The sequence below is a fragment of the Scyliorhinus canicula genome, chromosome 11 (genome assembly GCF_902713615.1).
Source record: "Scyliorhinus canicula chromosome 11, sScyCan1.1, whole genome shotgun sequence".
Taxonomy (NCBI): Eukaryota; Metazoa; Chordata; class Chondrichthyes; order Carcharhiniformes; family Scyliorhinidae; genus Scyliorhinus; species Scyliorhinus canicula.
Genome location: NC_052156.1, coordinates 582,942 through 598,246, shown reverse-complemented (window position 1 = coordinate 598,246; position 15,305 = coordinate 582,942). Strand labels below are relative to the sequence as shown.

The 15,305-nt window shown below is 56.9% G+C and overlaps 1 protein-coding gene across 1 annotated transcript in view; it reads right to left on the bottom strand.

Annotated features, from left to right (window-relative positions):
* The window catches only part of LOC119973620 (protein kinase C delta type-like), a 111,285-nt gene extending 97,526 nt beyond the window's left edge, over positions 1–13,759 (bottom strand). The window contains exon 1 of the mRNA XM_038812001.1: positions 13,643–13,759. The gene's annotated coding sequence lies outside the window, so the exon portion shown is untranslated. The remainder of the gene's footprint in view (positions 1–13,642) is intronic.
* Positions 13,760–15,305: the final 1,546 nt, after the last annotated feature.

Here is a 15,305-nt window from a genome sequence, read left to right as displayed (position 1 = left end):
GCGGGGCAGCACTGTGGGGGCAGCGGGGCAGCACTGTGGGGGCAGCACCGTGGGGGCAGCACTGTGGGGGCAGCACTGTGGGGGCAGCCCGGCAGCACTGTGGGGGCAGCGGGGCAGCACTGTGGGGGCAGCGGGGCAGCACTGTGGGGGCAGCACTGTGGGGGCAGCACTGTGGGGGCAGCGGGGCAGCACTGTGGGGGCAGCGGGGCAGCACTGTGGGGGCAGCGGGGCAGCACTGTGGGGGCAGTGGGGCAGCACTGTGGGGGCAGCACTGTGGGGGCAGCATTGTGGGGGCAGCACAGCAGCATTGTGGGGGCAGCACGGCAGCACTGTGGGGGCAGCACGGCAGCACTGTGGGGGCAGCACTGTGGGGGCAGCACGGCAGCACTGTGGGGGCAGCACGGCAGCACTGTGGGGGCAGCACGGCAGCACTGTGGGGGCAGCACGGCAGCACTGTGGGGGCAGCACGGCAGCACTGTGGGGGCAGCACGGCAGCACTGTGGGGGCAGCACGGCAGCACTGTGGGGGCAGCACTGTGGGGGCAGCACTGTGGGGGCAGCACTGTGGGGGCAGCACTGTGGGGGCAGCGGGGCAGCACTGTGGGGGCAGCGGGGCAGCACTGTGGGGGCAGCACTGTGGGGGCAGCACTGTGGGGGCAGCACCGTGGGGGCAGCACAGCAGCACTGTGGGGGCAGCACTGTGGGGGCAGCGGGGCAGCACTGTGGGGGCAGCGGGGCAGCACTGTGGGGGCAGCACGGCAGCACTGTGGGGGCAGCACTGTGGGGGCAGCACTGTGGGGGCAGCGGGGCAGCACTGTGGGGGCAGCACGGCAGCACTGTGGGGGCAGCACTGTGGGGCAGCACTGTGGGGCAGCACTGTGGGGCAGCACTGTGGGGCAGCACGGCAGCACTGTGGGGCGGCACTGTGGGGCAGCACTGTGGGGCGGCACTGTGGGGGCAGCGGGGCAGCACTGTGGGGCGGCGCAGCGGGGCAGCACTGTGGGGCGGCGCAGTGGGGCAGCACTGTGGGGCGGCACTGTGGGGCAGCACTGTGGGGGCAGCACCGTGGGGGCAGCACCGTGGGGGCAGCACAGCAGCATTGTGGGGGCAGCACGGCAGCACTGTGGGGGCAGCACGGCAGCACTGTGGGGGCAGCACTGTGGGGGCAGCACGGCAGCACTGTGGGGGCAGCACGGCAGCACTGTGGGGGCAGCACGGCAGCACTGTGGGGGCAGCACGGCAGCACTGTGGGGGCAGCACGGCAGCACTGTGGGGGCAGCACGGCAGCACTGTGGGGGCAGCACGGCAGCACTGTGGGGGCAGCACTGTGGGGGCAGCACTGTGGGGGCAGCACTGTGGGGGCAGCGGGGCAGCACTGTGGGGCAGCGGGGCAGCACTGTGGGGGCAGCACTGTGGGGGCAGCACTGTGGGGGCAGCACCGTGGGGGCAGCACAGCAGCACTGTGGGGGCAGCACTGTGGGGGCAGCGGGGCAGCACTGTGGGGGCAGCGGGGCAGCACTGTGGGGGCAGCACGGCAGCACTGTGGGGGCAGCACTGTGGGGGCAGCACTGTGGGGGCAGCGGGGCAGCACTGTGGGGGCAGCACGGCAGCACTGTGGGGGCAGCACTGTGGGGGCAGCACTGTGGGGGCAGCACTGTGGGGGCAGCACTGTGGGGGCAGCACTGTGGGGGCAGCACGGCAGCACTGTGGGGGCAGCACGGCAGCACTGTGGGGGCAGCACTGTGGGGGCAGCGGGGCAGCACTGTGGGGGCAGCACTGTGGGGGCAGCACGGCAGCACTGTGGGGGCAGCATTGTGGGGGCAGCGGGGCAGCACTGTGGGGGCAGCACTGTGGGGGCAGCACGGCAGCACTGTGGGGGCAGCGCGGCAGCACTGTGGGGGCAGCACTGTGGGGGCAGCACGGCAGCACTGTGGGGGCAGCACTGTGGGGGCAGCACTGTGGGGGCAGCACTGTGGGGGCAGCGGGGCAGCGGGGCAGCGGGGCAGCACTGTGGGGGCAGCGGGGCAGCGGGGCAGCGGGGCAGCGGGGCAGCGGGGCAGCGGGGCAGCGGGGCAGCGGGGCAGCGGGGCAGCACTGTGGGGGCAGCACGGCAGCACTGTGGGGGCAGCACTGTGGGGGCAGCACGGCAGCACTGTGGGGGCAGCACTGTGGGGGCAGCACGGCAGCACTGTGGGGGCAGCACGGCAGCACTGTGGGGGCAGCACTGTGGGGGCAGCACGGCAGCACTGTGGGGGCAGCACGGCAGCATTGTGGATAGCACAATTGCTTCACAGCTCCAGAGTCCAAGGTTCGATTCCGGCTTGGGTCACTGTCTCCTCCCTGTGTGTGCGTGGGTTTCCTCCGGGTACTCCGGTTTCCTCCCACAGTCCAAAGATGTGCAGGTTAGGTGAATTGGCCATGCTAAATTGCCCTTAGTGTCCAAAATTGCCCTTAGTTTTGGGTGGGGTTACTGGGTTATGGGCATAGGGTGGAGGTGTTGACCTTGGGTGGGGTGCTCTTTCCAAGAGCCGGTGCAGACTCGATGGGCCGAATGGCCTCCTTCTGCACTGTAAATTCTATGATAATCTATGAAACAACCCTTTTAAAACTGATCACCACCTTCTCCTTCCAATTAAGACTTGGAAATAAATGTTAGCCTTGACAGTGATGCCACATCCCAAAAACATTTTTTTTTTTAAATGACCGTGGTGGCTGCTGCAATGCAATACAGACAATAAAAAGTGTTCCCTGTGAGAAAATACAAATACACTCTCATTGAAAAGTACAAGAAACAGGTCAGGATGAAGCTGAAAGAGGTATAGGAGACGACAGGCGCAACAAGGGCAAAGGTCAGCATCTATTTCAAAATTAGGAACGTAAACTACAGCCAAACAGCAAATCATAAATCAGAGAGTGTGATCAAACTGCAGAGAGCACGGTAGCACAGTGGTTAGCAATGTTGCTTCACAGCTCCAGGGTCGCAGGTTCGATTCCCGGCTTGGGTCACTGTCTGTGCGGAGTCTGCACATTCTCCCCGTGTCTGTGTGGGTTTCCTCCGGGTGCTCTGGTTTCCTCCCAATAGTCCGAAAGATGTGCTGTTAGGTGAATTGGATTTTCTGGATTCTCCCTCTGTGTACCCGAACAGGCGCTGGAGTGTGGAGACTAGGGGCTTTTCACAGTAACTTCATTGCAGTGTTAATGTAAGCCTACTTGTGACACTCATAAATATTATTAGAATGAACCTTAACTTTCTATTTGATTACATGGGGCAGACTGTGAGAACAGGAAGCAGGAACAGAATAGCAGAAAACTCTTAAGAGCAAGAGTATTGACAATCTTTATTCTCATTAATGGATGATGCATTATCTATTCTGACATCAAAGGGAAGGACATCATTATGGGAGAGGGACAGCAGCCAACGGCTATGGTCCACGTCCGAACCAATGATAGATACTCAGGTCTTGCAAAGGGAGTTTAAGGTATTCAGCAATAGATTGTAAAACAAGATGATAATCTCAGAACTGCTTCTTGTGTGATTGCATCAAAATGTTTACATTCTTGGACTGATGTAAAAAATTTGAAAAAAGGGAACACTTTTACAGCTCCAACAACACCCAAGAAGCTCAACCCATCCAGGACAAAGCAGCCCACTTAACTGGCACCACATCCACCACCTTCAACATTCACTCCCTCAACCACAGACACAGTGGCAGCAGTATGTACCATCTACAAAATGCACTGCAATAACTAAGCAAGGCTCCCTTGACAGCACCTTCCAAACCCGTGAAGACTACCATCCAGCAGCAGCAGATACCTAAGAACAACACCACCTGCAAGTTCCTCTCCCAAGTCACACACCACCCTGACTTGTAAATATATCACCGTTCCTTCACTGTCACCAGGTAAAATCCTGGAACTCCTTCCTAACAGCACTATGGGTGTACCTACACCACATGGACTGCAGCAGTTCACAAAGCAGCTCACCACCACCTTCTCAAGAGCAATTAAAGATGGGCAATAAGTTAGCCTAGACAGCAACACCCGAATCCCATCAATGAATATATATTTTAAAATAACATCCTTATTCAACAAAGGATTCAAGGACAGTCATAGCAACTACAGTGCCAGAGACCCGGTTCAATTCTGGCCTTGGGTCACTGTCTGTGCAGAGTCTGCACATTCTCCCCGTGTCTGCGTGGGTTTCCTCCGAGTGCACCGGTTTGCTCCCACAGTCAAAAGATGTACGGGTTAGGTTGATTGGCCACTATAAATTGCCCCTTAGTGTCCAGGGATGTGCTGGGTAGGTGGTATTATGGGCATAGGGTGGAGTGGGTTGGGTGCTCTCTCAGTCAGTGCAGACTCATTGGGCCGAATGACCCCCCCCTCTGCACTGTAGGAATTATTTCTTTTTCTAAATTTAGAGTACCCAATTCCTTTTTTTCCAATTAAGGGACAATTTAACATGGCCAATCCACCTACTCTGCACATCTTTGGGTTGTAGGGGTGAGACCCACGCAAACACGGGGAGAATGTGCAAACTCCACACGGACAGTGGCCCAGAGCCGGGATCGAATCCGGGTCCTCAGCGCCGTGAGGCAGCAGTGCTAACCACTGCAGCACCATGTCGCCCCCTGCGCTGGAGGAATTCTATAGAATATTTAGAATTCTACAGGCGAGTTAGTTTAACATCGGGGTGGTAAAAGGTTTTGGAGTCCTTAATCAGGGAAGGAATCAATAGGCACTTGGGCAGGTTGAGTTAATTAAGGTGAGTTAGCACAATTTGTAAAAGCAGTTGGTGCTTGACTAATCTAAATGAATATTAGCAGATTCATGAAGGGAATGTGGTTGATGCTACCTATATGAATTTAATAAAGGATTCAGTAAAGTAGCACATAAAAGGCTGGTTGGAAAAATTGAGATTTATGGAATAGAAGGATCAGAGTCCAATGGATAAAGATTGGCTAAAGGACAGAAAGCAGTGGGTCATGGTAGATGGTTGTTTTTCAGACTGGTGAGAGACGGTGATGTTTCCCAAGGGTCAGTGCTTTTTTGCAATATATAAATGACTTGGGTCTCGATGATACCAAACTTGGAGGAGTGGAAAACAATCAGGACGGTATGAAATGCCTGCAACAAGCCAGAGAGGCCAGCAGAATGGGCAGATAGAATTTAATACAGAAATATGAGGTGATGCAATTTGTAAGAAGCGATATGGAGGTAATATAGATTTTTAAAAAAATTAAGTGGCAATATAGCATGGGCCAATCCATCTACGCTGCACATCTTTGGGTTGGGGGGGGGGGGGGGGGGGGGAAGAGAGAGAGAGAGAGAGAGACTCACACAGTCACGGGGAGAATGTGCAAACTCCACACGGACAGTGACCCAAGGCTGGGATCGAACCCAGACCCTCGGCGCTGTGAGGCAGGAGTGCTAACCACTTAGTGATTTTGACTTAATGGGAGTGAAGGGCAGTGATTATAGTTACAAGCCAGGATGGTGGGCAACTTGGGAAGGGAACCTGCAGGAGGTGGGATTCCCATGCATCAGTTGCCCTTGTCCCTCCAGGTGATAGAGGTCAATAGGTTTGAAAGATGCTGTTGAAAGAATCTTGGTGAGTTTCTGCAGTGCATGCTGCAGGCGGTACACACTGATTCCACGGTATGAAATGAAAAATCGCTTATTGTCACAAGTAGGCTTCAAATGAAGGTACTGTGAAAAGCCCCTAGTCGCCACATTCCGGCACCTGTTCGGGGAGGATGGTACGGGAATTGAACCGTGCTGCTGGCCTGCCTTGGTCTGCTTTCAAAGCCAGCAATTTAGCCCTGTGCTATCAGTGGTATAGGGAATGAAAGTTGAAGGTGACGGATGTAGTGATCAATGGACTGCTTTGTCCTGAAAGATGTCGAGCTTTTCGAATGCTGTTGCACACGTCCAGACAAGTGGGGAGTATTCCATCACACTCCTTACTTGGGCTTTGTAGATGGTGGAAAGGTTTTGAAGAAATCACCACAGAAATCCCAGTCCCTGACCTATTCTTGTACCAACAGTATTGAAATGGCTGGTCTGGAGAAAAGCAGTAAAATAATGCTGAACCTTGAAAGAGCCCTGGATTAGGTGACAACTAGAATATGTATCCAGTTGTGATCACCACAGTTTAGGAAGGAACTGAGTTCTTGAAGGGTGCAGAAGAGATTTACATTCCACAGAAAAAAGATTTTAGCTACAAGATTAGGTTGAAGCTGGTGTTGTGCGCCTTGGAGCCAAGGGAATTTTGGTTGAGGTATCCAAAATTATGATCGGCTTCAATAGGGTAGTCAAGGAAAAACTATTCCCATTGGCTGGTAGTACTAAAACTACTTTGAGAAACGATGGAGGGGGTCGGGGGAATGTCTGGAAGAGCTGTTGTGAGTGGTAATGACCTGGAACCCGTGCCCATGAGGGTGGTGAAAGCAGAGATGATCAAAGATTTCAGAAGGAAATTGAATGGATGCTTGAGGGGAATAGACTTGCAGGTGTGTGGTGGACAGGAGGAGTGGGACTAACCTAGTGTTCTGGGGGAGCCAGTATGGACTGATTGGCCTCCTTCTGTGCCACAAATATAATGAAAAGATTCCCATAAAGCTGTGGAGAACAAATAGGACGATGCAAGATTGAACCAATTGTCCTGGGTTGAGCCGTAGATCTAAACAATTGAAAACCGATGGAATAGGAATTTTAGCTGAACTAACGAGAAAACATTCTGACTGAACGAAAAGCTGTTTAGAACTGAAAACTCCCAAGTTGCAGCACCAAGATGTGCCAATATAGTAAATTTAATTTAATCAGGGAAAAGTACACAATATTCCAAAAAGCACCATCAGAATTGAGTGGCACAATTTATTTAAAACAATATCAGAGGTAGATTTATAAGAAAGAAGGGAAAGAAAGAAGAATAAAGGGATTAAGGGTTATGGTGTTCGGGCCGGAAAGTGGAGCTGAGTCCACAAAAGATCAGCCATGATCTCATTGAATGGCAGAGCAGGCTCGAGGGGCCAGATGGCCTACTCCTGCTCCTAGTTCTTAAATAAGGACAGAGTAGGACATTCAGCCCATGGAGCCTGCTCCACCATTCATTAAGTTCATGGCTGATCGATGGGCGGCCCGGTGGCGCAGTGGTTAGCACTGCTGCCTCACAGCACTGAGGACCCGGATCCAGACTGTCCTTGTGGAGTTTGCATATTCTCCCCGTGTCTGCGTGGGTTTCACCCCCACAACCCAAAGATGGATTGGCCACACTATATTGCCCCTTAATTGCAAAAAATAATTGATCAGATTGTAGCCTTGACTCCACTTTGCTGCCTGTTCTCCTTGTCAATCAAAAATCAGTCTACCTCAGCCTTGAATATATTCAATGAGATTAGGTAGGTCGTGTTTTTCACATGTCACTGCGATGGGCCGAAGGGCCCCTTTTGCTCTGTATGTTCTGTGACCCAGTCACCACTCGAATCATTTTCCCCAGAGAGCAAAGTCTAACAATCCTGAGGAAAAAATTCCTCCTCCTCTTAAGTGTCCACCAGTTCTAGACTCCCCCACAAGGGAAAATATTCCCCTCAGCATCTTCCCCATCAAGGCAGATACATTTGGAGGGTGTGGCAGTCACTGGAATTCATTGATCTGAAACGTAAACAGTTTCTCTCCCCACAGATCCTGCCTGACCTGCTGCATGTTTCCAGCACTTTGTTGTATTTCAGGTTTCCAGCACCTGCAGTGATTTGATTTTGGAGTCTAATATTATTGATTTTCAGCAGAGATTAGGAAACCAGAAAAGGGAGCAAGGTCAGTGTTTACAAGAATGGTCAGATTCAGAAAGATGCAAGACCAATTTCATCTATCTTGAAATGACCTGAATAAAGATACATGTCTGATGTGAAAACAGTGATCACGCTTTAGAACATATCCAGGACCGCTCTATAAATCAAATAGTTTATCTGTAAAGGACACCAGAAATATAAACCGGCAAATGGAATAAGTAGAAGAACTTCAACAACGTGTATTTAAGAGGTTTGAATGTAGTAAAGCATCCCAAGGTGCTTCATAAACACATTATTGTACAAAACCTGACAAGTCATATAAGCGATGTTAAGGTGATCAAAAGCATGGGCGAAAAGATAGGCTTTAAGAAATATTTTAACAAATCGCTGTGCGGTAATTTTCCCTGATGCACAGGAGACTCTTCCGTCCAGCATGACTGAACTGGCCAAGAAACAATATCCAGTCTAATTCTACTTTCAGCTTTTGATTTGTAAGTGTAGGTTCAATGCATTTCCAAAAGATGTTTCAATGCAATGAGCCTTTCTGTCTCTAACACTCATTTAGGCAGGTGAGTACCAGATCATTTGGGTAAAAAGAAGAAATAGAGACAGTGAGGTTTACAGAGGGAATCCAAATCTTCAAGCCCAGGAGGGTGAAGTGATTAAAATGGGGACTTCCAAGAAAGGGTTCTTGGGATGGAGGGAGTGGGGCTGGAGGTGATTAGAGATCGGCAGGGGGTTAGCACACTGTGGGATTTGAAAACAAAGCTTTGAATTTAAAAATCAGGACATTTCTTGACCAGGAGACAATTTTGATCAAAGCATAGGGGAACAGGACATGAGGCAAGGGAAGAAACTAGTGGGAGAGTTTTGGATGACCTTAAGTTTATGGAATGCAGATCGTGGGAGACTAACTGGGAACATTGAGTCTGGAGGTAATAAAGGAAAGAAAGAGGGTTTCAGCACCAGATGGAATTAAAACAGGGACAGTCAGGCAATATTACGGAAATGGAAATAAGCAGTCTTAGTGATGGTGTGCATGAGTTTGGAAGATCATCTCTGGCTTAAATAAGATACCATGGTTGCAAACAGTCGAGTTTAGCTTCAGACAATTGCGAGGGAGGGGGATGGAGTCAGCAGTGAAGGAACGGATTTGCAGCAGGGTCTGAGGACAATGGCATCAGACCTCCCAATAAATTGGGTGGAGATTTCTGGTCACCCAGGACTATCAGATGTTATGATGTGGAAATGCCAGCGATGTGCAGATATTGGACAAGCAGTGTGGCAACTTGGAGACTGGAGGAGTTGGGAGAGGTGGGGTGGTGGTGAGGTAGAGCTGGTTGTAGTCAGCTTAATGGCAAAACCAAAGCTGTATCTTCAGGTGATGTCACTGTGGGGCAGGCAACATGTAGTTAAGAAACAGATGGGACCGAGGATAAATGCTTGGGTTATCAAAGGTAATAGCGCTGGAACAGGAAGAGAAGTCATTACAAATAATTCTCAGGTGATTAGATTGATAAAATACGAAGGCAGTGTAACAGAACGAGCAGAGTCTGAGAAGTGCAAAGACCTATCTTTTAGAGGAGATATGATGTGGAGATGCCAGCGTTGGACTGGGGTGAGCACAGTAAGAAATCTTACAACACCAGGTTAAAGTCCAACAGGTTTGTTTCAAATCACTAGCTTTCGGAGCGCAGATCCTTCCTCAGGTGAATGAAGAGGTGGTTCCAGAAACACATGTATTGACAAAGTCAATGATGCAACATGATACTTTGAATGCAAGTCTTTGCAGGTAATTGAGTCTTTACAAGTCCAGGCAGAGCGACTGGAGGGAGGGATAATCACAGATTAGAGGTGCTAATTGTCTCAAGCCAGTACAGTTAGAGAAGATACAAATGGTTAGCACTGCACTGCAGCCTCACGGCACCAGGGACCCGGGTTCAATTCCGGCCTTGGGTGACTGTGTGGAGTTTGCACTTTCTCCCCCTTTCTTCCGGGTGCTCCGGTTCCCTCCCACAGTCCAAAGATGTGCAGGTTAGGTGGATTGGCCATGCTAAATTGCCCTTAGTGTCCAAAAGGTTAGGCGGGGTTACAGGGATAGGGTGGGTGTGGGGGTAGGGTCACTTTCAGAGGGATGGTGCAGACTTGATGGGCTGAATGGCCTCCTGTAGGGATTCTATGAAATACAGAGTGAATGAAGGACACTTGTTGAGGCCTCGGGTGGAGTATTGAACTCTCAAAATGCATATGGACAGTTCTAAAGACAGGCGAGAAACATTTTACTTTACAAATAGAAGCAGATAACACAAGTGTGAGGAAATCCTGTCTATGAACATCGTGTGTCAGAGTGAAGCCGGGGGGGGGGGGTCAGAGTGAAGCGGGGGGGGGGGGGGGGGTCAGAGTGAAGCGGGGGGGGGGGGGGGGGTCAGAGTGAAGCGGGGGGGGGGGGGGGTCAGAGTGAAGCGGGGGGGGGGGTCAGAGTGAAGCGGGGGGGGGGGGGGGGGTCAGAGTGAAGCCGGGGGGGGGTCAGAGTGAAGCGGGGGGGGGGGGGTCAGAGTGAAGCGGGGGGGGGGTCAGAGTGAAGCGGGGGGGGGTCAGAGTGAAGCGGGGGGGGGTCAGAGTGAAGCGGGGGGTCAGAGTGGGAGGGGGGGGGTCAGAGTGGGAGGGGGGGGGGTCAGAGTGGGAGGGGGGGGTCAGAGTGGGAGGGGGGGGGTCAGAGTGGGAGGGGGGGGGTCAGAGTGGGAGGGGGGGGGTCAGAGTGGGAGGGGGGGGGTCAGAGTGGGAGGGGGGGGTCAGAGTGGGAGGGGGGTCAGAGTGGGAGGGGGGGTCAGAGTGGGAGGGGGGGGGTCAGAGTGGGAGGGGGGGGTCAGAGTGGGAGGGGGGGTCAGAGTGGGAGGGGGGGGTCAGAGTGGGAGGGGGGGGTCAGAGTGGAGGGGGGGGGTCAGAGTGGGAGGGGGGGGGTCAGAGTGGGAGGGGGGGGGTCAGAGTGGGAGGGGGGGGTCAGAGTGGGAGGGGGGGGGGGTCAGAGTGGGGGGGGGGGGTCAGAGTGGGAGGGGGGGGTCAGAGTGGGAGTGGGGGGGGTCAGAGGGGGGGGGGGTCAGAGTGGGAGGGGGGGGTCAGAGTGGGAGGGGGGGGTCAGAGTGGGAGGGGGGGGTCAGAGTGGGAGGGGGGGGTCAGAGTGGGAGGGGGGGTCAGAGTGGGGGGGGGTCAGAGTGGAGGGGGGGTCAGAGTGGAGGGGGGGGTCAGAGTGGAGGGGGGGGGGTCAGAGTGGAGGGGGGGGTCAGAGTGGAGGGGGGGGGGGTCAGAGTGGAGGGGGGGGGTCAGAGTGGAGGGGGGGGTCAGAGTGGAGGGGGGGGTCAGAGTGGAGGGGGGGGGGGTCAGAGTGGAGGGGGGGGGGGTCAGAGTGGAGGGGGGGGGGTCAGAGTGGAGGGGGGGGGGTCAGAGTGGAGGGGGGGGGGTCAGAGTGGAGGGGGAGGGGTCAGAGTGGGGGGGGGGTCAGAGTGGAGGGGGGGGTCAGAGTGGAGGGGGGGGGGTCAGAGTGGAGGGGGGGGGGGTCAGAGTGGAGGGGGGGGGGTCAGAGTGGAGGGGGGGGGTCAGAGTGGAGGGGGGGGTCAGAGGAGGGGGGGGTCAGAGTGGATGGGGGGGGGGTCAGAGTGGAGGGGGGGGGGTCAGAGTGGAGGGGGGGGGTCAGAGTGGAGGGGGGGGGTCAGAGTGGAGGGGGGGGGGGTCAGAGTGGAGGGGGGGGTCAGAGTGGAGGGGGGGGTCAGAGTGGAGGGGGGTCAGAGGGGGGGGGTCAGAGTGGAGGGGGGGGTCAGAGTGGAGGGGGGGGTCAGAGTGGAGGGGGGGGTCAGAGTGGAGGGGGGGGTCAGAGTGGAGGGGGGGGGGTCAGAGTGGAGGGGGGGGGTCAGAGTGGAGGGGGGGGGTCAGAGTGGAGGGGGGGGGTCAGAGTGGAGGGGGGGGTCAGAGTGGAGGGGGGGGTCAGAGTGGAGGGGGGGGGTCAGAGTGGAGGGGGGGGGTCAGAGTGGAGGGGGGGGGTCAGAGTGGAGGGGGGGGGTCAGAGTGGAGGGGGGGGGTCAGAGTGGAGGGGGGGGGGTCAGAGTGGAGGGGGGGGGTCAGAGTGGAGGGGGGGGGTCAGAGTGGAGGGGGGGGGTCAGAGTGGAGGGGGGGGTCAGAGTGGAGGGGGGGGGTCAGAGTGGAGGGGGGGGGTCAGAGTGGAGGGGGGGGGTCAGAGTGGAGGGGGGGGTCAGAGTGGAGGGGGGGTCAGAGTGGAGGGGGGGGGTCAGAGTGGAGGGGGGGGTCAGAGTGGAGGGGGGGGGTCAGAGTGGGTGGGGGGGGGGCAGAGTGGAGGGGGGGGGGTCAGAGTGGAGGGGGGGGGGTCAGAGTGGACGGGGGGGGTCAGAGTGGAGGGGGGGGGCAGATTGGAGGGGGGGGTGTCAGGGGGCGAGGGGGTGGGGTCAGAGTGGAGGGGGGGGCAGAGTGGGGGGGGTGTGTCAGAGTGGAAGGGGGGTGTTTGTGGGGGGGGCAGAGTGGAGGGGGGGGGGGGTCAGATGTGGAGGGGGGGGGGTCAGAGTGGAAGGGGGGGGGGTCAGAGTGGACGGGGGGGGGGGTCAGAGTGGAGGTGGGGTCAGAGTGGAGGTGGGGTCAGAGTGGAGGTGGGGGGGGGTCCGAGTGGCAGGGGGGGGGCGTCAGAGTGGAGGGGGGGGGCGGTCAGAGTGGAGGTGGGGTGGGGTACAAGAGTGGAGGGGGGGGGGTCAGAGTGGAGGCGTTCAGGGGGGGTCAGAGTGGAGGGGGGGGCGTTCAGAGTGGCGGGGGGGGGTCAGAGTGGAGGGGGGGGGGTCAGAGTGGAGGGGGGGGGGTCAGAGTGGAGGGGGGGGTCAGAGTGGAGGGGGGGGGTCAGAGTGGAGGGGGGGGGGTCAGAGTGGATGGGGGGGGGGTCAGAGTGGAGGGGGGGGGGTCAGAGTGGAGGGGGGGGGGGGTCAGAGTGGAGGGGGGGGGGGGTCAGAGTGGAGGGGGGGGGGGGTCAGAGTGGAGGGGGGGGGGGTCAGAGTGGAGGGGGGGGGGGGTCAGAGTGGAGGGGGGGGGGGGTCAGAGTGGAGGGGGGGGGGGGTCAGAGTGGAGGGGGGGGGGTCAGAGTGAGGGGTCAGAGTGGAGGGGGGGGTCAGAGTGGATGGGGGGGGGTCAGAGTGGATGGGGGGGTCAGAGTGGATGGGGGGGGGTCAGAGTGGAGGGGGGGGGGTCAGAGTGGAGGGGGGGGGTCAGAGTGGAGGGGGGGGGGTCAGAGTGGATGGGGGGGGGTCAGAGTGGAGGGGGGGGGGTCAGAGTGGAGGGGGGGGGGTCAGAGTGGAGGGGGGGGGGGTCAGAGTGGAGGGGGGGGGGTCAGAGTGGATGGGGGGGGGTCAGAGTGGAGGGGGGGGGGTCAGAGTGGAGGGGGGGGGGTCAGAGTGGAGGGGGGGGGGTCAGAGTGGATGGGGGGGGGTCAGAGTGGAGGGGGGGGGGTCAGAGTGGAGGGGGGGGGTCAGAGTGGATGGGGGGGGTCAGAGTGGAGGGGGGGGGGTCAGAGTGGAGGGGGGGGGTCAGAGTGGAGGGGGGGGGGTCAGAGTGGAGGGGGGGGGTCAGAGTGGAGGGGGGGGGGTCAGAGTGGAGGGGGGGGGGTCAGAGTGGAGGAGGGGGGGGTCAGAGTGGAGGAGGGGGAGGGGGGGAGTTGGCGATTGTGGTTTGAAGTTGAGGCGGGAGTTTGAGGAAAGTCGGAGTCGGAGCCCCAGCCCCCTCCCCCGGTCCGGCCCCTGTCGCCCTCCCCCCGGGACCCCGCACTCCCCCCGGGACCCCGCACTCCCCCCGGGACCCCGCACTCACCTCCCAGCCGCTGCGCTCCGGCTCTGGGCGGGGCCCGGAACTGAGAGCGGGACAGGAACTGGCGGCGGGGCGGAGCCGGGCCTCAGCCGAGAGTCCGCCCGGGGCCCGGGGGCCCGGGGGCCCGGGGGCCGGCAGCCGCCCGCCTCTCCCGCTCACTCCGACCCTCACCCTCCGTCCGTCTCCCCCTCACTCTCTCACCCTCCGTCCCTCCCTCACTCTCTCACCCTCCGTCCCTCCCTCACTCTCTCACCCTCCGTCCCTCCCTCACTCTCTTTTCCCTCATTTCTTTTTTTTTACTTTTTTGAACTTGCGGCGACTCCGCCCCAGTGACGTCACTGAGCTACAGGTCGCGGAAACTTTAAATTAACCCCCCCAATCCGGAATAACCCCCCAATCCGGAATAACCCCCCAATCCGGAATAATCCCCCAATCCGGAATAACCCCCCAATCCGGAATAACCCCCCCCAATCCGGAATAACCCCCCAATCCGGAATAACCCCCCAATCCGGAATAACCCCCCCAATCCGGAATAATCCCCCAATCCGGAATAACCCCCCCAATCCGGAATAACCCCCCCAATCCGGAATAACCCCCCCAATCCGGAATAACCCCCCAATCCGGAATAACCCCCCCAATCCGGAATAACACCCCCAATTCGGAATAACCCCCCCAATCCGGAATAACCCCCCATCCGGAATAAACTCCCCCAATCCGGAATAACCCCCCCAAATCCGAAATCACCCCCAATCCGGAATAACCCCCCAATCCGGAATAACCCCCCAAATATTGAATAACCCCCCCAAATCCGGAATAACCCCCCAATCCGGAATAACCCCCCAATCCGGAATAACCCCCAAATCTGTAATAACCCCCCAATCTGGAATAACCCCCCATTCTGGAATAACCTTCAAATCCGGAATAACCCCCAAATCCGGAATAACACCCCAAATCCGGAATAACACCCCAAATCCAGAATAACCTCCCAAATCCGGTATAACCCCCAAATCCAGAATAACCCCCCAAATCCGGAATAACCCCTCAAATCTGGAATATCGCCCCAAATCCAGAATAACCCCCCAAATTCAGAATAACCCACAAATCCGGAACAACCCCCCAAATCCGGTATAACCCCCCAAATCCATAATAACCCCCCAAATCCGGAATAACCCCCCAAATCCGGAATAACCCCAAATCCGGAATAGTCCCCAAATGCCGAATAACCCCCAAATCCGGAATAACCCCAAATCCGGAATAGTCCCCAAATGCCGAATAACCCCAAATCCGGAATAACCCCCCAAATCCGGAATAACACCCCAAATCCAGAATAACCTCCCAAATCCGGTATAACCCCCAAATCCAGAATAACCCCCCAAATCCGGAATAACCCCTCAAATCTGGAATATCGCCCCAAATCCAGAATAACCCCCCCAAATCCGGAATAACCCCCAAATCCAGAATAACCCCCCAAATTCAGAATAACCCACAAATCCGGAATAACTCCCCAAATCCGGAATAACCCCAAATCCGGAATAGTCCCCAAATGCCGAATAACCCCCAAATCCGGAATAACCCCCTAAATCCTGAATAAAACCCCCAAATCCAGAATAACCCCTCAAACCTGAAATAACCCCCGCCCCCCCCCCCCCCCCCCCCATGGGACGCA